Source organism: Hevea brasiliensis, chromosome 9 (genome assembly GCF_030052815.1).
Source record: "Hevea brasiliensis isolate MT/VB/25A 57/8 chromosome 9, ASM3005281v1, whole genome shotgun sequence".
NCBI lineage: Eukaryota > Viridiplantae > Streptophyta > Magnoliopsida > Malpighiales > Euphorbiaceae > Hevea > Hevea brasiliensis.
Genome location: NC_079501.1, coordinates 81345782 through 81350943, shown reverse-complemented (window position 1 = coordinate 81350943; position 5162 = coordinate 81345782).

The following is a 5162-nucleotide window of genomic DNA, read 5'->3' as shown; positions in this document are numbered from 1 at the left end:
CGAGCATGCTTAACCCCGAAGTTCTTCCAACTCTCCAGGCCATTCCACCAAAAGGTGCCTCTAGTGATTAGTTCCCCCATTTTATATATAATTACCTTCTACTTCTATTCCGATGTGGGATGAGTTTCCCATCTTTTAGGGAGCTTTTCGCCTCATCCATCCTAAGCAAAGCAACCAGTCGCTGGCTCACCTCTTTAAGACTAGAGTATCCTCACTCGACGCACCATACTGAGGGAGCTTCTAGCTCTAATATTAATTGTAATGGTCAGGCTCTAACTACTAGAGGTATTGTCCGTTTTAGCCATAAGCCTCACGGTTTTGTCCCATAGGTGGAATGGAGAACTTCCCAGGAGGTCACCCATTCTAGGTCTTCTCTCAAGCGAGCATGCTTAACCACGGAGTTCTTCCAACTCTCTAAGCCATTTCACCAAAAGGCGCCTCTAGTGATTAGTTTCTTCATTTTATATATCATTACCTTCCACTCCCATTCTGATGTGAGATGAGTTTCCCATATTTCATGGAGCTTTTCACCTCGTCCATCCTAAGCGAAGCAACCAGTCGCTGGGACAGTATTTATGCTATGTTCCCAGGAAGTACTAAAATGTACCATGATCTGAAACCTCATTTTTGGTGGCTTGGTATGAAGAAAGACATAGCTGACTATGTGACTAGATGCTTGACATGTCAGTAGGTCAAGGTAGAACATCAAGTTTCATCAGGTTTGTTATAGCCTATAAGCATACCTGAATGGAAATGGGATCGGGTCACTATGGATTTTGTTAGTGGTCTACCTCTCACCCAAAAGAAACATGATGCAGTATGGGTAATAGTTGATAGATTAACCAAGTCAGCACATTTTATGCCAGTCAGAACTGACTATTCACTGGAGAAGTTAGCAGAATTGTATATCAGTGAGATAGTTAGACTGTATGGATCCCAATTTCCATTATATCTGATAGAGACCCGAGGTTCACATCCAGATTTTGGAAGAAGTTGCAAAAAGCCTTGGGTACACAACTCCATTTTAGCTCGGATTTTCATCCTCAAACGGATGGATAGTCAGAATGGGTGATTCAAGTAAACTTTGAAAACTTGTTGAATTACTATAAATATTAAATTGAAATGATAGTAATAACATGAAGTATGTGATAGGTAAGATATGCTAAGGAGTTGTATCATTGAGTTTGAGAGAAGTTGGGACAGATATCTCCCACTGGCAGAATTTGCTTACAATAATAACTACCAAGCTAGTATTCAAATGGCTCCTTATGAGGCACTGGAAGGGAGGAGGTGCAAAACACCGTTGTGTTAGACTGAACTGGGTGAAGATAAGCTTGTGGGACCAGACCTGGTGAAACAAACTGAAGAAAAGGTGAAGTTGATAAAAGCTAATTTGAAGGCTGCCTCAAACAGACAGAAGTCTTATGCTGACTTGAGGAGAAAAGACATAGAATATGAAGTTGGTGACAAGGTATTTCTCAAAGTATCACCATGGAAAAATATATTGAGATTTGGGAAAAAGGGTAAGTTAAGCCCTAGGTTCATTGGCCCATATGAAGTCATTGAACGTGTGGGTCCAGTGGCCTATAGGCTAGCTTTACCATCAGAGCTAGATAAAATTTATAATGTGTTTCACGTGTTTATGCTAAGAAGATACCAATCAGACCCTTCACATGTCATATCAATGGAAGAGATTGAAATACAACTAGATTTGACATATGAAAAGGAACCAATAAAGATTCTGGCTCGGAAAGTGAAAGAATTGAGAAATAAGTAGATTCCACTAGTGAAAGTGCTTTGAAGGCACCACAACACCGAAGAGGCAACCTAAAAAAGTGAAGAAGCGATGAGGCAACAATTCCCTCAACTTTTTGCATCAGGTAAATTTCAAGGACGAAATTTTTATTTGAGGGAAAGAGCTGTAACGCCCTCACTTTAGGTAGTCTGTACATTCTACTGTTCCGGTAACTAACGTCTGTCCGGACAGCCAGAATGTCTGGAACTATATTTCAACTAGAGTGAGGAGTCATAAATAACTCAAATAAAGATAAGAAAAATTAAGGAAAAATTTTAGAAGATGGAATGCAAGAGGTTAAATGAGCCGGAGTTACGGCAATGGGTAACCCTAACGGGAAGCGACTGTGAAGATAGTTAGCAACTCTAGACCCGTGGGGAACCCTGTGAAATAATTATTAGGACTTAAGTGAAGGATTTTTAAGGTTTAGATGACAATAGAATGCTAAGAAAATACAATAAAAATTATATAAATTGGCACAGACAATTTTAGCTTAGTAAGCACAACGAAGGGCATTTTGGTCATTTCACCTTTAGAGATGAATTTTGACCAACTTGTCCATTTAAGTAAGTGAGATTTATGTCATAAAATATGAATAAATATTGATGAAAATTTAATTAAAAATGAGTAAAAGAAAGAAGAAAGAAAAATCAAACAAAATGAAAATTAAATCCCAATTATGACATAAGCATGATGAAAGAATGATGCAATTAAAATTTCTTAGCCAATCACAATTAGACAAGCTTAAATATAAAAGCAAAAAGAGAGAAAAATAAACCAAAAAATCGGCCATCTTCTTCCACCTTCTTACTTAGCCGAAACTCCCTTTGGAAAGCTCCACCATTGTTTTTCCCAAGCAAGCTTCATTTCCTGCCCATATTCACCATAAAACCTCTTGAGTCCTTCACAAAAAATTGGCCTTGCACCTTAAACAAGCACTAGGCAGCAAAAAAAGTAGAAAAGGAGAAGTTTAGCAAGCTTGGAATTGGCTCACTTCAAGGTTAGTGCCAATTCTTATCTTTCTCTTTCTTTATTCATTGTTAGGGACTTAAGTTAAGCTAGAAATTGTTGAAATTGAAACAAAAATATGCATGTTGGACTACCCTTGAATTTCGGCAGCCATGAGTTGGTCAGGGTTATGACGGTTTTCAATTAGATTAAAGTTGATTAGTGAGGAGTTTGTTGAGTATATATGGATTAAGGCCTCAATTTCCATGTGTGGTGTAAGATTGAAATGTTGGAAATTAGGGCTTTGAGCCAAATTAGGGTTTTGCCAAATTTATGGTAAATTAGTGTTCTTAAGGTCAATTAGTGACCATTTGACCTTAAAATGAAAGTGATTATGGCATTGAATGGTGAATTGGGTGAGCTGCCCTATGTGTTAGGAATTCTAGACTTTGAGTCCAGTGGGTTTGGGCAGCCATAAGTTGAATTGTGTAACTTCAATTGGTGTAAGGCCAATTGGAGGTGAAACTAGGAACATAATGCCACATTTTTCATGGAGAGACTCTACCTAGAGAACCAACCTAAGATAACCTAAATTTGGCTTGAATCCGAGTATCTAAACTCTGGACCTAGAAAAAATAACTATATAAACAGTGTTTATTCAAATGGCCATAACTTTGTGTAGAGAGGTCCAAATGACCTGATTCTTAAACTCATGGAAAGCTTAGACATAGTAGAACAACTTTCATGAAGGACAAAAATTCAAATTATAACCATAACCTAATCAAAATGCTAACTAAAATTAGCTTATCAAAACTGCCAGAACCAAAATTTGCCTAGAAATTCTGGACATGGACCAATCCGGCCAGTTATAGTAAAAATGTCATAACTTGAGCTAAAAAACTCCAAATGGAGTGATTCAAAAAGGGAATCAAAGTAGAGACATTAAGGAACAGCTTTGATTGAAGAAAGTTTAGCCAAATTTCCATTGTAGATTGGTCCAATGGAACAGTAAACATATGTGACAAAAACTGAAAATTTGAAATTTCTTCTGGGAAGCTTTGAATTTTAATTGGCAATTAATGCCAACAAGTTTATAACTCAAAATGTGGTATGACCATGTGTTTAGAACTTGTATACCAATTATTTATGAGATAGTTAAAATTTGCATGAATAGTAATGTGAATAATAACCCAAATAACATCAAATGCAAAGAACCAAAACCTAACTTTGTTAATATGCCCTAGTATGCCTAGTATGATTGGTTTGGATAGGTTGGCATGCCAATAGGGTTCTGATTATAGTACTGCCTCTGCCTTCGTGCCATTTCGTGATTTATGGCTCTTATTGTCTTTTCGTGATGTTTTGGCTTTTGGCCATTTTGATATTCTTGACATACTCGACTTTATGCCCGATTGTTATTATGGCTTGTTAGTTGTTCGGTTGCACACCTGGTAGACACTATGTGACTGATGATATGACGGCTCAAGGTACTTGGTACCCAGTACTAGTTTACCGTTTATCCAGTCTAGTCAACTATTATAGGTTACTTGGGCAATTAAAATAAGTTTTTAAATAAATTTACAACTAAATAATGAACATAAAAATCATTAAATTAAGGATATTACAAAAATTTTCTAAAAATTCAGTCTGTATGAAATAATGACATAATTTCTGCATATTTAATTATTTAGTTTATTTTTATATTATATTGGCACCACTAAGCTTTACGCTTAGTGCTTCACTTTTTGCCACGCATAGGTACTGGAGATATCGAGAAAGAGCCCAGTAGACCATAGACTGGAAGTCTAAGATTTTGGATCTGCATCGATGTCAGACTGTATCACTTCATCAATGCAGTGTATTTTGGTAGGACTTACTAGACCTATCATTGATTCTGTATTTTGTAGTTAGACTTTTATTTTGTCATGTAAATTATGAACTTATGTAATTATTTATAAATTTTGTAAATTAATGAAATTGAGTATTTTATTTATGAATGTGATGATGACTTTATTTGTGCATGGAATGAATAAAAATTTGAGTTTGAGATATTGAGATGAAATTTGAGATTGGGTAAAATTATATATATATTTGGAATTATTGTTAAGATTTTTAACAGGTGAAAATCGTCAAAATTGTGAATAATTTAGGAGAAACTCCAGCAGTTTCTCTGGTTAATAAATTGGCCCTACATTAATAAATAAAATTGTGAATAATAGGAAATGTAATAAGTTAAGTTAAGGCGTTTCGGCACCGAGTGTGACACCCTTCACTCGTCTACACTATGACACCCCTCACCCGTCTACAGTGTAGCTAAGCAAGGCATGTCACACTCAATCAAGCAAGAAAGTGGAAGAAGATGGCTGATTTTTGGTTTATTTTTCTGTCTTTTTGCTTTTATAGTTAAGCATGTCTAATT